This window comes from Narcine bancroftii, chromosome 10 (assembly GCF_036971445.1).
Source record: "Narcine bancroftii isolate sNarBan1 chromosome 10, sNarBan1.hap1, whole genome shotgun sequence".
NCBI lineage: Eukaryota > Metazoa > Chordata > Chondrichthyes > Torpediniformes > Narcinidae > Narcine > Narcine bancroftii.
In genome coordinates, this window is record NC_091478.1 from 30,101,463 (window position 1) to 30,121,589 (window position 20,127).

General features: G+C 43.4%; 1 long non-coding RNA gene across 1 annotated transcript in view; it reads left to right on the plus strand.

The window, feature by feature from the left end:
* LOC138744396 (uncharacterized) overlaps positions 1-20,127 on the plus strand; it is a 33,861-nt gene that overhangs the window by 2,539 nt on the left and 11,195 nt on the right. The window contains exons 2-3 of the long non-coding RNA XR_011345504.1: positions 368-558; positions 3,889-3,967. This is a non-coding gene — a long non-coding RNA (uncharacterized lncRNA). The remainder of the gene's footprint in view (positions 1-367; positions 559-3,888; positions 3,968-20,127) is intronic.

Here is a 20,127-nt window from a genome sequence, read left to right on the forward strand (position 1 = left end):
TTTTCCATTTCCCGTTGACCTGGTTGGTCGCTCTCCCTCTCTTCTTTATCTCTCTGTCTCCTTCCATTTCCCCAATCCCTTCCCATCTTTCTCCCATAATGAGCTTTCTGTCTTAGCCCAGTTTCCTCTCCCACATCTCTTCACCTCTTTGCCATTCACCTGCATTCCTCCACCTGCCTCTTCACCTCACCAAGTCAAGTGAAGTTTATTGTCATCTGATTTCACAAGTACAACTCGAAACAGCGTTCTCCAGTCTTCGGCGTAAAATATGCAGACACACAGCTCGACATAATACACATACAGATGTTGTCATTCAGCAGTTAAATTTTTAGACATACAGCACAGTAACAGGTTCTTCTGGCCCAAGGGCACCGGTTAACCTATAAATCCCGAACACTTCTGGAGGGTGGGAGGAAAGCGAAGCACCTGGCGGAAATCCAGGCAGACACAGGAAGACAGTACAAACACATTCCAGACAGCATGGAATTCGAACCAGAGTCAGGGGCGCTGTAATAGCGTTGCGCTAACCGCTATGCCAACTGGACACGAACTGCATCTGTAAATATTTATCTATCCTTTGATATTTCATGATCTACGTTTCTGCCTTGACAATGAGGAAATTTAATGAGGACAGAGTGATAGGGAAAAGGGTAGGGAAGATAAAGTAATGGCCAGGAAAAGTAATGTTGGGAGGAGAAAGTAAAAAATCAGATGGTGCAGTGAGTTTTCGGGTCAATGATAGTGTTAAGAAAATTACAAAGAAAAATAGTGGGCAGAAAATCAAAAAAGGTTACAGAAGTCACTAGATATTAAAAGATCAAAGAGCATAAGGGCACTTTATCTGAATGCCCGCAGTATTAGAAATAAGGTTAGTGAACTTGAGGCGCAAATCGGTACCCATGCCTATGATTTGGTAGCCATCATGGAAACATGGCTACAAGGTGACCCTAAATGGGAATTAAACTTTCAAGGGTATCAGGTGGTACAAAGAGATAGACAGGATGGTAAAGGAGGTGGAGTTGCACTCTTAATCAAAGATGAGCTCCAGGCAGTAGTGAGGGATGATATAAGATCTAAAGAGCATAATGTTGAGTCCATTTGGGTAGAGATAAAGAATAACAAAGGGAAAAAATTATTCGTGGGTGTTATCTATCACCCACCAAATAACAATAGTTTAGTGGCACAGGAAATAAATAGAGAGATAAGTGAGGCATGTAATAATGATACGGCAGTAGTCAAGGGGGACTTTAACTTCCACATAGATTGGGAAAATCAAGTTGGTTGTGGGAGTCTGGAAGAGGACTTCATAGAATGCATCCGCGATAGCTTTCTAGAGCAGCATGTAAGGAACCCACAAGAGAAAATGCTCTCCTGGATCTAGTGTTGTGCAATGAGATAGGTAGAGTAAATGATGTAATAGTCAGAGACCATCTGGGAAATAGCGATCATAGTATGATTGAATTTCTCATTCAGATGGAAGGGGAAATAGTTAGATCTAAAACTAATATATTATGCTTAAACAGGGGTGACTACCATAGGATGAGGGAGGAATTGGGCAGAGTGGACTGGGAGCACAGGCTAATTGATGAAACAGTTGAAGAACAGTGGAAGATTTTCAAAGAAATATTTTGTAATGCTCAACAAAAATATATTCCGGTCAGGAAAAAGGGCAGCAAGGGAGGGAAAAATCAACCATGGTTAACAAAGGAAATAAAGGAGAGTATAAAATTGAAGGCGCAGGTATACAAAGCTGCAAAGAGCAGTGGGAAACTGGAAGATTGGGATAACTTTAAGAGACAACAAGGGGTTACAAAGCAGGTAATAAGAAATGGGAAAAAGGATTATAAAAGTAAATTGGCACAAAATATAAAAACAGAAAGCAAAAAATCTTATAAATATATAAAATGGAAGAGGGTGGCCAGAGTTAACATAGGACCCTCGGAGGATGAGAAAGGAAAACTGGTAGCAAAAAATGAGGAAATGGCCGAGGCATTGAACAAATATTTTGTGTCAGTCTTCACAGTGGAAGACACGTCCAGCATGCCCAAGTGCGGAGTTAAGGATGCGAATGTTGGGGAGGGCCTTGATAAAATAGTTGTTACAAAGGAAGTAGTGATGGAGAAACTAATGGGACTAAAGCCAGTCAAATCATCTGGTCCTGATGATATGCATCCAAGGGTTCTGAAGGAAATGGCAGAAGTTATAGTTGATGCATTGGTGGTCATATACCAAAATTCCTTGGATTCTGGGCAGGTCCCGGCAGACTGGAAGACAGCAAATGTCACGCCACTTTTTAAGAAGTGATGTAGGCAGAAGACTGGAAATTATCGGCCAATTAGCTTGACGTCTGAAGTTGGAAAAATGCTTGAAGCCATCATTAAAGATGAAATAGTGAAACTTTTGGAACGTAAGGGTTCAATCAGGCAGACGCAGCATGGTTTTAGAAAGGGAAGATCTTGTTTGACAAACTTGTTAGGGTTCTTTGCAGCATGGTTTTAGAAAGGGAAGATCTTGTTTGACAAACTTGTTAGGGTTCTTTGAGGATATAATGGATGCGGTGGATAGAGGGGAACAGGTTGATGTTGTATATTTGGATTTCCAGAAAGCGTTTGATAAGGTGCCGCACAAGAGACTTATCAGTAAGTTACAGGAAAATGGAGTCCGGGAAAGTATATTGGCCTGGATTGAAAATTGGTTGTCTGACAGGAGGGAGAGAGTCGGGATAAATGGGAGTTTTTCAGGTTGGCAGAGAGTGGTAAGTGGGGTGCCGCAGGGGTCGGTGTTAGGCCCACAACTGTTTATCATTTACATTGATGACTTGGAGCAGGGGACAAAATGTGATGTAGCCAAGTTTGCGGATGACACCAAATTGAGTGGAAGAGCAAATTGTAATGAGGATGTGGAGAGTCTGCAGAGGGATATAGTTAAGCTGGATGAGTGGGCAAAGGTCTGGCAGATGGAGTACAATGTTAGTAAATGTGAGGTTATCCACTTTGGCAAGAAAAATAAAAGAGCTGAATATTATTTAAAGGGTGAAAAACTACAGCATGCTGTTGTGCAGAGGGACTTGGGAGTGCTTATGCATGAATCGCAAAAAATAAGGTTGCAGGTGCAGCAGGTTATTAAGAAGGCAAATGGAATGTTGGTCTTCATCGCTAGAGGAATTGAATTCAGGAGTAGGGAGGTAATGTTGCAACTGTATAAGGTACTGGTGAGACCACACATGGAGTACTGTGTCCATATTTGAGGAAGGATATACTGGCTTTGGAGACGGTCCAGAGGAGGTTTACTAGGTTGATCCCTGGGATGAAGGGGTTGACTTATGATGAAAAATTAAATCGTCTAGGATTGTATTCGCTTGAGTTCAGAAGAATGAGAGGAGATCTTATAGAAACATATAGGATTATGAAAGGTATGGATAGGATAGATGTAGGAAGGTTTTTTGAGCTGGCCGGGGAAATGAGAGGACACAGTCTCAAGATTCGGGGGAGTAGATTTAGTACAGAGATGAGGAAAAATAGTTTTTCCCAGAGAGTAGTGAATGTTTGGAATTCTCTAACCAGGGAAGTGGTTGAGGCTGCTTCATTAAACATATTTAAAATTCGGTTAGATAAATTTTTACATGATGGAGGAATTAGGGGATATGGGGAGAAGGCAGGTAGGTGGAGTTAGGTCATAAATTAGATCAGCCATGATCGTATTGAATGGCGGAGCAGGTTCGATGGGCCATTTTTGGCCTACTCCTGTTCCTACTTCCTATGTTCCTATGTTAACGTGTACTATTGTAGTCGTAACTTATGCACCTGTTTGACTGCAGCAAGTAAGAATTTTGTTGCGTCTGTACCTGGTGTTTATGGAGGTGACAATAAACTCTCATTCCTCATTCAGGTTAACAGCAGGACTCCCATGTGCTGAGGGATTTGAGGCTCCAGGTCCATAATGAAAGAGGCCACACGTGGATAGAAAGGTATATGGCATTCTTGCCTTCATTGGGCACGACCTCAAGCATACACATTTTACATAGAGTGGTGGGGTCTTGGAACAGGCCCAGGATAGTGGTGGAAACAAACACAATGGCAGCAGGCAAGAGAGTTCCAGATGGACCAAGGAACATGAGGGAGACGGAGGATTACCGACCAATCGAGTACAAGCAGTATGGTTCCAGTGTGAAGGTGGGTCCACAACCACAACCCCTTTGTGCCACCAGGGACCATTGCCTTGGGGACAGAATGCAGCCGAGGGTTTGGAAGCAATGATTGAGTTGTAACCTGAATTTAAAAATCACATAACATCCTGAGATCAGGTTTCATTTGGAGCAGTGTTAGAGAAGTTCATGGTTCTGAAATAAGATGGATGGCTATTTACCCATTTTGAACTCACTTTAATGGCTCTTGTTGACCTGCATACAACAGATTTTCCCTTGGGAAATCAATGCTGATTTTGGTTTGATTTGTCATGCACTTCCAGGTACTTCCAGGCACTTCCAGGTACTCCGTAACCTCATCCATGACAATCTACAACAACTGATGACAGCTAACAACTCTATACTTTCCTTTCTGCTGCCTCCATCCCTCTCTAAATAGCAGTGACCTTTGCAATTTTCCTCTTTCCATGTCCCATTGCTCATGGTGGTCCCAGTTCTGTCATTCACCATGTCCTCAGCCACAGGGTTTGCTCCTGCTTCTGAACACTTCTGTCAAGAAAATTCTTCTCAACTTAGTTAATTAAATAACTAATGCAAGTGGTAAGATTCAAGCTTCCGTTTTATTGATGGAACGTCCCACAGAGGTCCGGCGTCTGCACGAGTCTTGTCTGACCTAATGTTACAAAAGTTGGTCTTTATAGGCAAGATCTTTTCTCATATTTGACATGATCATGAAATTACTGAGACAAACAACTTTTACAGAAAGATGTGTTGAACATGATCATGGGAACACACAAAGGTTGGTGATTAGAGAGCATTTTGTTCTTATCTAACAGTTTGTTTGGACTTGTTTGTTCTTGGAAGACCCCTATTGATTAATTATTCCCTGCAATAACATGTATTAAGCTGAGTCATGCCCTTTTGCTTAGTCCAACATTATTCAATTTCTTCCACAACTTCCTATACCTAATCATGGAACAGAGAGGGGAAGGTATCAATGGTGGGAGGTCTGTTGGGATAGATGCTTGTATGTGCTTCTGGGAAGTGGGTGTGAGGTCTGCAGCGATGCTCAAGCTGTGGGAGTGAGGTGGAAGTTGTGAGGTTCATTGTCGCCCTCTGATTCAAAGTCTGTCATTAGCATGTGAAGTCAGTAGTGGGAATTTGTGGAAATGTGTTCAATGATGAGTGAAGTCAGGGAACCTCGTGCAACAATTCCTCAGGGTCCCGGAGCTCGGCTGCTGGCATCATAATTCATTCCACTGACATCTGAATGTTTGTTGATAGGGTCTCCTTTAGATGCTGCACCTTTCTCCAATTTTCCATTTCCTTTGACAAGTTTCCAGAGCAGCAATATAAATTACTGAAGCCCACTCTGCCTCAGTACATACCAGTCTGCAAGATCTCTCAGGTCAACCCGGATAAATGGGAGGTGATGCATCTTGGAAGGACAAACCAGAAGGCTGAGTATAGGGTAAATGGTCGGATACTTAAAGGTGTGGATGAACAGGGACCTTGGGGTCCAAATCCATACATCCCTCAAGGTTGCCGCACAGGTTGATAGGATAGTTAAAAAGGCCTTTATTAATAGAAGGATTGAGTTCAAGAGCAGAGAGGTCATGTTGCAAGTCTACAAATCTCTGGTGAGACCATACTTTACTGTTATGTTCAGTTCTGGTCACTTCATTACAGGAAGGATGTGGAAGCTATGGAGAGGGTACAGGGGAGATTTACCAAGATGTTGCCTGGATTGGGAAATGCCTCATGAGGCAAGGGACTTCTCTATTTGGAGTGTAGAAGGATGAGAGGAGACTTAATCGAGGTCAACAAGGTTATGAGAGGGTGGACAGACAACAACTTTATCCTAGCAGGAACAGCAAACACCAGAGGCCATCTGTACAAAGTGAAGGGAGGGAAGTGTGGGGGCAAATTTTTTTTACACAGAGAGTTGATGGTGGAGTCTGAAATATTAGGGAGCATTTGAAAGACTCAGAAAGGCACAAGGATGAAGAAAAATAAGAGGGTTACAGGTTAGGGAGGGTTTATTACTTTTTTTAAGGAATATATGGATCGGCACAACATCAAGGGCCTGTACTGTGCTGTAGTGTTTGTTCAACTCAGTTGTAGGATGAAGATTGTTTAAAACAGGGCAAAGCCAGGATGGCTTTTGTGCTTCATTAAAATTAAGATTATTGTTTGCTACCATGGGCGGCTGTGGAGGCCAGGTCATTGGGTGTATTTAAGGCAGAGATTGATCAGTGTGTGAATAATCAGGGTACCAAAGGCTATGGGGAGAAGGCAGGGGAGTGGGGTTGAATGGGAGAATGGATCAGCTCATGATGGAGTGATGGGGTGGACTCGATAGGCTGAAGGCCTACTTCTGCTCCTCTATTTATGGTCTCATGGACATGACATTTCCACTTCCCATGCATCCTACATCAGAAAGGACTCGCATCACCCTGGACACAACCTCTTCTTACTGCTACCTTCAGGTAGGAGCTAGAAGACCAGCAGCTGAACTTTCAGGAACAGTTTTAGTCCAACAGCGAACAGGTTCTGATCCTCCCCGCACTCCAATGATCAGGGACTGCTCTGACCTTTCAAAAGCACTGGCTGCAATGGTGCAATCATGTGGTTTGCAAAGCTATCAATGGGAATATTTATTTTCCATCTTATGAATTGATTGTCTCTCAAATTAATTAATTAATTATATGGTTATAGGTTCTGCAAGTCCGACAGCCGCATATAAGAATGTAGGTGTCTCTGACATTGTGTCATGCGCACGATGATCTGCGGGTCATCACCATTATCACAATTTGTTTGTTTACATGTCTGCACTACCAATTAGTGGTAATTCTGCTGCGCCCGCAGGAGAAGGAATCTCAGGGTTGTATGTGATGTCATTTACGTACTCTGACGGTAAATCTGATCTGGTTTACAGGGTGTACTGTTGCACCCCATCTTCCCCTTGAAGTATCAAAGAAGTATCAAACTTGAGGCAATGCAGGAAACTGGACGGTAACGTCAGATATTTGCACAAATTGACGATGACAGCAAGCAGCTGGGATTCAGACATGAGACGCAATTGAAGGATCTCTTTCCAGTTTTCCAAAATTCCCTGGATTCTCAAATGATTGGAAAATGTAACCCGTCTCCTGCTTTCCTTCTCGTATCACCAACTTGAAGTAAGTCAGCCTGACAGAAACGGGTCCCCAGGCCCAGGTTGTCCACACCCAACAATGTCCCCATCGGTGGTTCACATATCAGTGGGACTGAATTGTAGTTACATGAAATCTATGTCCAAATGTAACTGGGAACCAGGCATTTCAAGGTCTTTGGACAAGGACAATGCGAGATGATTTAAAAAAATAACTATACAGCACAGTAGAGGCCCTTTCACCCATGAAGTTGGGCCAACCTCTATAAACTCACTCAACAATCTCACCCTTCCCTCCCTCACACCCATAATCCTCCACTTTTATTCCATCCATGTGCCTGAGTCTTTAAACGTTCCTATTGCACCAGCCCCCACCACCACTCCTGGCCATGCATTTCAGGCTCCCATGTATAAGAAACTTACCTTTGACATCCCCCTAAACTTTCCTCCCCTCACCTTGTACTGATGTCCTCTGGTGTTTGCTATTCTCGCCCCAACTAGGCCTGGGGCGCAGACCTCAGAGGGGTGCTGTTGAAGAAATATTCCAACAGCTCTGGCACCACTGCATCTTGAATGATGCAGTTCTGACATTGTGTTAGAAGCCCGGTGTCAGCACCCACACCACCACCATGCTCAAGTGCCTAGGACACAAAATAGTCTGGCACCGGCCCTGGCTGGCTGTTCACCCTATCGATGATAATCCCTAATATCAGAGGCTGACATCGGAACATCATTCAAGATTCAAGATGGTGTACCTGGTAAGGTGCTGAAAATCTGCGCCAATCAACTAGCCGGAGTGTTCATGGACATTTTCAATCTTTCATTGCTGCAGTCAGAGGTTCCCACCTGCTTCAAAAGGGCATCAATCATCCTGGTGCCCAAGGATAGTAGAGTGAGCTGCCTCAATGGCGACCACCCAGTAATAACTTCTACTGTGATGAAATGCTTTGAGAGGCTGATCATGGCCACAATTAACATGCAAAGATCTGGACCCACTGCAATTCACCTATCATCTCAATCACTCCACAGCAGACACAATATTGCTGGCTCTCCACTCAGCTCTGGATCACCTTGAAAACAGCAATTCACATACACGGCTACAGCTCAGCCTTCAATACCATTATTCCCTCAGTGCTGGTCAAGAAATTACAAACTCTAGGCCTCTGCATCCCTCTCTTATTGACTTCCTACTTTGGAAGGCCACAGTCAGGACGAATTGGAAACAGCGTCTCCTCCTCACTGATCATCAACAAAGGCGCAGCCCAAGGATGGGTGCTTATCCCACTGCTCTACTCATTATACACCCACGACTGTGTGGGTAGGCACAATTCCAAAGCTATCTACAAATTTGCTGATGACACTGTAGTTGTTGGCAGAATCACAAATGGTAATGAAGCGTACAGGAGGGAGATAGATCAGCTCATTGAGTGGTGTCACAACAACAACCTTGCACTCAACATTAGCAAAACCAAGGAGATGGTTGTAGAGTTCAGGAGGAAATTGGGAGAACACGACCCAGTCCTCATTGAGGGCTCAGTCGTGGAGAGAATCAAGAACTTTAAATTCCTGGGTGTCAACATCTCCAAGGATCTGTCGATGCAATTATGAAGAAGGCTCGCCAGCGGCTCTACTTTGAGGTGTTTAAGGAGATTCAATACGTCATCAAAGATTCTTGAAAACATCTACAGGTAGAAAGCATTCTGTCTGGTTGCATCACTGCCTGGTATGGAGGTGCCAACTCTCGGGACAAGAAAAAAAACTCCAGAGGGTTGTCAACTCTCCCTGCAACGTCACGGGCACCAGACTTCACTCCATCGAGGGCATCTACAAGAGGTGGTGCCTTTAGAAAAAACAGCCTCTATCCTCAAGGACCTCCCACCACCCAGGCCAGGCCCTCTTCACTCTGCTACCACCGGGGAAAAGGTACAGGAACCTAAAGACGAGCACTCAGCGGCCCACTACCATCAGACTCCTGAATAATTAATGAACCAAAGATGCTGCCTTACTTTGACTTTTCATGCACCATTTATTTTGTCAGGTGGTTTATATAAATGTTTGCACTGTGAGGCTACCGCAGAACAACGAATTTAGTGACTTGTTCATGTCAATAAATTGATTCTGATTCAATACCACCATATAGTGTCAGGGTGAGTAAACTGTAAGAGCCCACGTTAGGCACAATACCACCATCTGGTGTCGGAAACCACCAACTGCAAGGGCTGTGAAGTACTGCTATCTCAGATTCCAGATTTCTGGTCAAGAGTTCTTTTCTTTGGCTTGGCTTCGCGGACGAAGATTTATGGAGGGGGTAAAAAGTCCACGTCAGCTGCAGGCTCGTTTGTGGCTGACCAGTCCGATGCGGGACAGGCAGACACGATTGCAGCGGTTGCAAGGGAAAATTGGTTGGTTGGGGTTGGGTGTTGGGTTTTTCCTCCTTTGCCTTTTGTCAGTGAGGTGGGCTCTGCGGTCTTCTTCAAAGGAGGCTGCTGCCCGCCAAACTGTGAGGCGCCAAGATGCACGGTTTGAGGCGTTATCAGCCCACTGGCGGTGGTCAATGTGGCAGGCACCAAGAGATTTCTTTAGGCAGTCCTTGTACCTTTTCTTTGGTGCACCTCTGTCACGGTGGCCAGTGGAGAGCTCGCCATATAATACGATCTTGGGAAGGCGATGGTCCTCCATTCTGGAGACGTGACCCATCCAGCGCAGCTGGATCTTCAGCAGCGTGGACTCGATGCTGTCGACCTCTGCCATCTCGAGTACCTCGACGTTAGGGGTGTGAGCGCTCCAATGGATGTTGAGGATGGAGCGGAGACAACGCTGGTGGAAGCGTTCTAGGAGCCGTAGGTGGTGCCGGTAGAGGACCCATGATTCGGAGCCGAACAGGAGTGTGGGTATGACAACGGCTCTGTATACGCTTATCTTTGTGAGGTTTTTCAGTTGGTTGTTTTTCCAGACTCTTTTGTGTAGTCTTCCAAAGGCGCTATTTGCCTTGGCGAGTCTGTTGTCTATCTCATTGTCGATCCTTGCATCTGATGAAATGGTGCAGCCGAGATAGGTAAACTGGTTGACCGTTTTGAGTTTTGTGTGCCCGATGGAGATGTGGGGGGGCTGGTAGTCATGGTGGGGAGCTGGCTGATGGAGGACCTCAGTTTTCTTCAGGCTGACTTCCGGGCCAAACATTTTGGCAGTTTCCGCAAAGCAGGACGTCAAGCGCTGAAGAGCTGGCTCTGAATGGGCAACTAAAGCGGCATCATCTGCAAAGAGTAGTTCACGGACAAGTTTCTCTTGTGTCTTGGTGTGAGCTTGCAGGCGCCTCAGATTGAAGAGACTGCCATCCGTGCGGTACCGGATGTAAACAGCGTCTTCATTGTTGGGGTCTTTCATGGCTTGGTTCAGCATCATGCTGAAGAAGATTGAAAAGAGGGTTGGTGCGAGAACACAGCCTTGCTTCACGCCATTGTTAATGGAGAAGGGTTCAGAGAGCTCATTGCTGTATCTGACCCGACCTTGTTGGTTTTCGTGCAGTTGGATAATCATGTTGAGGAACTTTGGGGGACATCCGATGCGCTCTAGTATTTGCCAAAGCCCTTTCCTGCTCACGGTGTCGAAGCGAGAGGAAACTTACAGGCAAACCTCAAAGCAAAGCTCGACGTTGCAACCCGCCTCACGGACCCGTCCCCTGAAACCCTCTGGGATCAGTTGAAGGCTACCATACTGCAATCCACTGAAGAGGTACTGGGCTTCTCTTCCAGGAAAAACAAGGACTGGTTTGACGAAAACAGCCAGGAAATCCAGGAGCTGCTGGCAAAGAAGCGAGCTGCCCACCAGGCTCACCTTACAAAGCCGTCCTGTCCAGAGAAGAAACAAGCCTTCCGTCGCGCATGCAGCCATCTTCAGCGCAAACTCCGGGAGATCCAAAATGAGTGGTGGACTAGCCTCGCCAAACGAACACAGCTCAGCGCGGACATTGGCGACTTCAGGGGTTTCTACGAGGCTCTAAAGGCTGTGTACGGCCCCTCACCCCAAGTCCAAAGCCCGCTGCGCAGCTCAGACGGCAAAGTCCTCCTCAGCGACAAGATCTCCATCCTCAACCGATGGTCAGAACACTTCCAATCTCTTTTCAGTACCAACCGCTCAGTCCAAGATTCCGCCCTGCTCCAGCTCCCTCAACAGCCCCTAAGGCTAGAGCTGGATGAGGTTCCCACCCTGGATGAGACATATAAGGCAATCGAACAACTGAAAAGTGGCAAAGCAGCAGGTATGGATGGAATCCCCCCAGAAGTCTGGAAGGCTGGCGGCAAAACTCTGCATGCCAAACTGCATGAGTTTTTCAAGCTTTGTTGGGACCAAGGTAAACTGCCTCAGGATCTTCGTGATGCCACCATCATCACCCTGTACAAAAACAAAGGCGAGAAATCAGACTGCTCAAACTACAGGGGAATCACGTTGCTCTCCATTGCAGGCAAAATCTTCGCTAGGATTCTACTAAATAGAATAATACCTAGTGTCGCTGAGAATATTCTCCCAGAATCACAGTGCGGCTTTCGCGCAAACAGAGGAACCACTGACATGGTCTTTGCCCTCAGACAGCTCCAAGAAAAGTGCAGAGAACAAAACAAAGGACTCTACATCACCTTTGTTGACCTCTGGTCAGAGTACATACATGACATCACATACAACTTTGAAATACACATACAACTTTTCCTGCAGGCACAGCAGAATTATCACTAATTGATAATGCAAAAAAAATCTACACAGCATATACCTGTAAACAAATAAAGAACTGTAAAAAGATAATGAATATAAACTGACTGCAATACAGAAAATCAATAAAGTGCACAAGAGTCCTTGAATGACTGAGTTTGTTGTGGATGAGTCTGATGGTGGAGAGGTAGCAGCTGTTCCTGAACCTGGTGGTGCGAGTCTGGTGGCACCTAGACCTCTTTCCTGATGGCAGCAACAAAAAAAGTGTGTGGCTTGGGTCTGATGATTGCTGCTGCCCTCTGATGGCAGTGTTCCCTGTAAATGTTCTCAGTAGTGGGGAGGGTTTTGTCTTTGATGTCCAGGGCTGTGTCCAATTTCTTTTGGAGGACTTTTATACCAGACTGTGACGTGGCCAGTTAAGCACACTTTCTGTAAAGATTTGCCAGGGTTTCTGGTATCATTACCAAACCTCTGCAAACTCCTGAGGAAATAGAGGCACTGTCATTCTTTCTTCATTATGCCATTGGATTGTTGGGTCTTGGAAAGATCCTCTGTGATAGTGATTCCCAAGGACTTAAATTTGCTCACCCTCTCCACCTCTGATCCCCCGATGATCACTGGATCATAAACTTTGGCTTTCCTTTCCTGAAGTCAACAATCAGCTCCTTAGTTTTGGTGACATTGAGTGCAAGGTTGTCATTATCATTCAGCCAAGTTTTCAATCTCCTGTACGCTGACTCATCCCCTATACAACCCACTACCATGGTATCGTTGGGAAATTTGTAGTTGTTGTTGTCGTCGTCGTACCGAGCTGCACAGTCGTAGGTGTAATGTGAGTAGAGCAGGGGGCAAAGAACCTGTGGTGCTCTGGTACTGATGCAGATTGTGGAGATGTTTTTACTAATCTTCACTGATTGTGGTCAGGAGGTGGGGAAATCCATGATCTAATTACACAGGAGGGCAGATTACTATTTGAATGGCAATAGATTAAGAGATGGGGAAGTCCAGAGAGACCTAGGGGTACTTGTACACCAGTCTCTGAAGGCGAGCATGCAGGTACAGCAGGCGGTTAAAAAGGCAAATGGTATGTTGGCCTTCATATCAAGAGGGTTTGAGTATAGGAACAAGGATACCTTACTGCAGCTGTACAGGGCCTTGGTGAGACCCCTCCTGGAGAATTGTGTGCAGTTTTGGTCACCTTATCTAAGGAAGGATGTTCTTGCAATGGAGGGAGTGCAGGGGCGATTCACCAGGCTGATACCTGGAATGGCAGGAATGACTTATGAGGAAAGATTCCGCAAATTGGGATTGTACTCGCTGGAGTTTAGAAGATTGAGAGGGGATCTCATAGAGACATATAAAATTCTGCAGGACTGGACAGAATGGATGCAGATGGGATGTTTCCAATGATGGGAAAATCCAGAACCCGGGGCCATAGTTTGAGGATAATAGGCAAACCATTTAGGACCGAGATGAGGAGGAATTTCTTTACCCAGAGGGTGGTAAATCTGTGGAATTCATTGCCACAGAGGGCAGTAGAGGCAGGTTCATTAAATATATTTAAGAGGGAATTAGATCTATTTCTTCAGTATAAGGGTATTAAAGGTTACGGAGAGAAGGCGAGGACGGGGTACTGAACTTTAAGATCAGCCATGATTTCGTTGAATGGCGGAGCAGGCTTGAAGGGTCGAATGACCTACTCCTGCTCCTATCTTCTATGTTTCTGTTTAACTTGGAGTGTTATAACTCGTGTTATAACAGAGTACTGCATGAAGTGATATAGACCCAAAACATTTCTAATTTTAAACATTGAAATAAATGTGTGCTTTTCAGACATTTTAGAAAGATTAATAAATCCAAAAAAAATAATTCAATCAATTTTGGTGAACTAGTGAATGAAGTCAGTCTTGGTGGTGGTGGCTGGTCTGGGGAGGACCTGCTGTCATCCATGTAGTAGACCTTTTCACACTACATTGTAAAAATGGAGATTACCCGGAAATTTTCCTGGGAATTTTAAACAGGTCTGCAGCCCAACCTTGTGATGCGTGCTGTGTCATGTAGGTGATTAAAATTAAAAGATACCACCAGAGAACAGCGGGCTGCCTCGGCCTGTCGCGACGGCAGTGCGATGCAGGATGAATGGCCGTCCTCGCTAATCAAAAGACTAAAGTTGTGAAACTGACAGGCTTTTATTAACTATAGAATTGAACGGCCTTCAACCTCATTGACTGATCAAGGCAGAGTGGAATGAGAAGCATTGGGAGGTGTGTCCAGCCAGCAACACAGCCAATCATAGCATAACAGTTGTTAAACAAGATCAAGACATACACAATGAGGAACTCTGAGGAGTGCTGATGAGTAGAGACACCTTGCAGTACAAGTACATGGTTCCCTGAAAGTGGCAACTACAGGTGGACAAGGTGGCAAAGCTTACTGTCATCAGTGAGGCATTGCGTGTAGGAATTGGAACATCATGTTACAATTGTACACATCATTAATCATGCCACATTTGAAATACTCTGAGCTATTCTAGTTGCCATTGCAAAAAAAGGATGTGATTTAGCTAGAGAGGGTGTGTAATGCATGTCAAAAGAACCAAAGAGTTGTTGATCCAAACCAAGGCTTTTATTAACTAAAAGACTGGAGCATATCACAAGTAGATCGACCAGTCCAGAATGACCTGGTCTGGCTAGGAGCAATCCTTTAAGACCTGCCAGTAGGTGTGGCTACACTCTCAGCCAATCACAGTCATCCTACACTACCATCTGTACAGATGTACAGTGGTGATAGAATCTGTACTATCACAGGGTGCAGAAAAAATTCACGTTGATAAGAGGATTTAATTACAAGAAGAGATTGGTTACACTGCATTAGTTTTCCCTGAAGTGCAGGAGGCTGAGGGGTGACCTTGTAGAGATTGATAAAATCAGTATCTGGTAGATACTGTCTTTTCTACAGAGTCTTTTCTACAGAGTAGGAGAGTCTAAAACAAGTGTACCTAGTTTGAGGTGAGAGCGGAAAATTGTAAAGGGGACCTGAGGGCTACATTTTCTCCAGAGGTTGGTGGGTATAATGGTACAAACTGACAGGAGGTATCAGGAGCAAGTACAATTACAACATTTAAAAGGCATTTTGATAGGAAAAAATTAGATCTTAAAACACAGGAGCAGAAATAGGCTATTCAGCCCATCGAGTCTGCCCCACCAATTAATCATGAGCTGATCCATTTTCCCACTCAGCTCCACTGCCCGGCCTTCTCCCCCAAAACATTTGATGGTCTGGCTAATCGAGAACCTACCAATCCCTGCCTTAAATGACTTGGCCTTCACAACCACCTGTGGCAACAAATTCCACAGATTTATCACTCTCTGCATCTCGGTTCTAAGCAGAAGCCCTTCAATCCAGAAGTTGTGCCTTCTTGTCTTAGATTCTCCCTCTTTGGGAAACAACCTTTCTACATCTGCTCTGTCCATGCCTTTCAACATTCAACAATGAGATCCCCTCATTCTCCTAAATTCCAATGCAGCACGAGCTGTTAAAAATTCCTCCTATGATAACCCTTTCATTCCCAGAATCCTATTTGTGAACCTCCTCTGAATCCCCTCCAAATTCAGCACAGCCTTTCTTAAATGAGGACCCCAAAATTGCTCACAATACTCCAAGTGAAGTCATACCAGTGCTTTGTAAAGCCTCAGCATTACATCCCTGCCCTTGTATTCTATTCCTCTTTAAACAAATGCCAGAATTACATTTGCCTTCTTCACCACAGACAACCAGCAAATTTACCATCAGGCTACCCTGCACAAAGAATCCTAGATCTTTTTGCATCTGGGTATTTTCATTATTTCTCCCCATTTGGAAAATAATCTGCCTGTGTATTTTTTTTAAACCAAAGTGCATGACCATCCATGTTCTGACATTACATTCGCCACTTCTCTGCCTATTCTACTAATTCAAGTCCTTCTGCAGCCTTTCTGTTTCCTCAACACCACCTGCTCCATCTGCAAACTTGGCCACAAAGCCATTTGTTTCATAATCCAAATTATTAATAATACAAAATGAAAAGAAGCAGCCCCAGCACTGGTCTCTGTGGAATACCACTGGCAACTGGCAGAGATATTGGGTCACATTTAGGCAAATGGGATCATCATCTTAGCTGGGCATTGTGGTCGGCATAAAGGAATTGGGCTGAAGGGCCTTTTTTTTGTTGTATAACTCTACATATTTAATCGACCAATTTCATTTATAACAGATAAACCACTCGCATTGGATGGTATGCAGCTTGGTATCAACAAAATAGCTGGCCATAATTCTCGAGTGATATGGGAATGATGCCAGACAAGTGTATAATAGTGGTGTGTTCAAAAGGGAGAAACCCAGAAACTCCTGGCCAATTAGTTACACATTTGTGTTGGAAAATGATCACACATTTTAACAGAGGATAAATTAATTGGCACTTTAAAAATTGTTAGGCAATATTAATTTATTAAAAGGCAAATTTTATTAATTCTTTTGAACTAATGGAGTTGATGATGGACATTTAAATTTAGACACAGAGCACGGTAAACATGCCATTTCAGCCCAGCCACCCAATTACACCTAATAGACCTACACTCTATGAAAAGTGGGAGAAAACTGGAGCCCCCGGGGAAAACCCACACAGACACATTCATATCTGTGCTATATGCCATCTAGAAGCATTAAAATGTTGTTCTGTTTTCCCATATCAAAAAGTGCAGTGATATTTAGCAGTAATCACTGCACTTCTAGATCCTCCAATTCATTCCCATATCACAAAGCTATGTAGTTGATGTGTTAATTAGGCTCTGTAACTGTGAAGGACCTTCAGCTTTGTCTGAATGGAGATTAACTCCATGTGCAAACTCCTTAAGTGGGATTCGAACCCCGGTCCTGTAACAGCATTGTGCTAACCACTGTGCCAAGAAGTTCATGATAAAGTATCAGATAATACATTTGCTAATAGGAGTTTGCACATGGAGTTAATCTCCATTCAGACAAAGCTGAAGGTCCTTCACAGTTACAGTGCCCAATTAACACATCAACTACATAGCTTTGAGATATGGGAATGAATTGGAGGATCTAGAAGTGCAGTGATTACTGCTAAATATCACTGCACCTTTTGATATGGGAAAACAGAAAAAATTTTTAATGCTTCTAGATGGCATATAGCACAGATATGAATGAGCTGGAGGTTTGGAATTATATTTTCGAGGAAAAAAACAGATTGAAGGTAGAAGAAATGCAAATGAAGAAGAAGGAAGAAGCAAATGGCCCAATTTTTAGTTGGTGTAGGAGCAAATAATTCTATAGTGTCTGCATACAAATCTTTGAATACATGCAAGTTACTTGGTACTGTAAATGAGGCACAGAATCAAAACTTTATGAAATAGTGTTAGAGACCAGCAGTTTAATTGTGGTCAACTCTAAGCGTGGTTTCAGAAAGAAATTTAAAGTGTCAAAAAGGGTACAAAGATTTATTAGAATATCAGGATGAGGCACCTCAGTTATGTGGCAAGTTTAGAGGTACCAGGTTGTTCTACTTAGACCACAGATTTTGTAAGGTTATTGAATAAAAGTGTTCAAAATTTTGCAGATTGGGAATCTTTTTTCCAGTTGCAGAAAATGTGGTAACTAAATGGAAAGAATTTAAGGCAGTTGGCAAAGGACTAGGAGATAAATATACTGTAGCAAAATTGGATCTGGATATGGCTTGGTGTACACAGCCCCAATGATGTTTTAAAGGGGTGGGATTAGATAATATTTAGAAACTTATGGGAATAATTTGCCAACTCTTGAAAAATGCTGAAGGTTCAGTGGCTGAAAAGTCTCTTGTGGTATATTGTTCCATGATTTTTAAATTCTAAATTTAAAAATTTTTGACAGACAGCACGGTAACAGGTTCTTCAGGCCCATGAACCTGTGGCACCCAAACACCCCAATTAACTACAACCCCTGTACATTTTGAAGGGTGAGAGAAAACTGGAAACTTAACAATGCTTCAATGAAGGGCAGCCAATGAATAATTGTAATTATGCAGTATTGTGGCTGTCCATCCTCAGCAAACTTGTCACAGGCCAAGATGTTCATTATCTGACATGATGTCTGTTTCCTAGTATAATCAAACCTTTGTGATATGAAGGCAGAGGCTAAGAGGTTAATTTCAAAGAATATAAGTTGATCAAATTTGTGCTTGGGAAGAAAAACAAAGCAGTAACAGAAGTTTGCACTAATTTGTTGAAGTCTTGTGCTAGAAACATGATACATGCTGTAACCCAAAAAGACGACTATCCTGTTGCCTCTGTAGATGGCTGCCTAAACCTTTGACTGTGGTTTAGGTTTGACTAGCAACAGATGTATCTGAAGTCCCATGACAGCAGTTTATTGAAACAGATAAAACCAATGGTTCAACTAGACTACAGTCTCAGTTTTGACAAGACTTAGAGAGCTCATTTGAGCCAGTGAAATAGGATAAGGCACAATGTGTAATGCTTTGGGAAGTTAGTCATGGTGAGCTCAGGATGACTAGAAAAATTGTGTGGGGATGGTGAAGTGGAAAAGGCTAAAAATCAAGATTGTGATCGGAAAGAACCAAATGCCATGTGGTGTGGATAGAGAACTGCACTCTATACATAGTCGTACGTGCCATGACAGAATATGTTGTGTTTTATATTGTATATAGGTATGTTTTTTGGACAGAGTGTGGCAAGGTTTTTAGTGTAGGTCACATACAAACACTTCAAAACAGATCTCATTTAAAATACTGGCTCAAGCCAGACAGATCGGCTCTGAAGGCCTTTGGAAAAGATTTGGGGAGTGCCCAAGCAATATCACTAATGGATTGTTGTATTGAAAAATAACAGATGAAAGAACTTGGAGGATTGGAGCCGCAGTCTGTCTGAGTGGAGGTTGCTGTTCTAAAAGGGTCGTGGTTTTGCAAGCAGAGAGAGTAAATAAAATCGAGAGAGAGAGAGAGAGAGAGAGAGAGAGAGAGAGAGAATGAGATTTCAGTTCTACAATGCTAGAGATCAATAGCAGCAGCTGGGACTGGAACAGGACAAGCTGGCAAGCTTGTGGAAAAATCCCATTTTGAAGACGGGTTGTGAGTTCTTAGTTCAGCCTGGTCAAAGCCCTTGTGGTCCATACAAGAGGAGAGGAATGGCTGTCTAATATTTCACTTGAAATAAAAGAAACAAAAAGGAAGTCTGTGGTGACCTGAAAGAAAGAGATTATCATCTGGCAAACCCTGAGGGAGCAAGTTTCTTCTGCAAGATACTGATCTAAAAGGAATCAGTTTGAGCCCAGCGAACAACAAATCTCTCTCTGAAAACCGACAAAAACCTTCCTGAATGGTGACCATTTACCTTTCAAGCACCAAAGCCTGGTGAACTTCATAAAGGTTAAATTCTGTGCATAGTATAAGAATTGTCTGCAACCAGTGAACTTGGAGAAATGAGATTGGACTGCAAATTAAAGAACTTTTCTGAACTTGTATACACATGCGCTTAGAATTAGAAAGAGGTTATCTTAGGTCAAGTCAATAGTAATAAAATAAAAGTTTGATCCTGTTTTCATGTTTAAAGATAAATAAAAGGTGTGTGTGTGTGTGTGTGTGTTTTAATGGCAAAAATCAATCCACAGCCTGGTTGCAATCAAAAAGAGAATAGGTCTGATGACAGGCACAAGGAAAAAATGTCAGCTGGCCCAAAAATATCTCCTGCCATGTGCAAAGAACAATTACTTCACAATTTCTTTTCAAAAGTAACTGCTCCTTCACCGACTAGCCTTCCTGTCTAGCTGGTACCTACATTATCTTGAGTAGTTTTATATTGGCAAAGTCCCCATTTAAAAAAAACAGAAACTAGTTATGGGCATGCAACTAAATGTTATAATAATAAAAAGACTCACCTGATTTAACAGTGGCAACATTACCCCTTTGTTTGTGTAATGGTTTAATCGAATATACTGTAACTGATCTACCTTTTTTGAGATTTCTTTCACATCCTCTTTAGGAAAGAAGTGCTATATATTAAAAAAAGGCCACATTACAAAGCTTAGCAAATTTGTTTAAAATTCCTAGCCTTGTAACTTGAGCAAAAGCATGTAT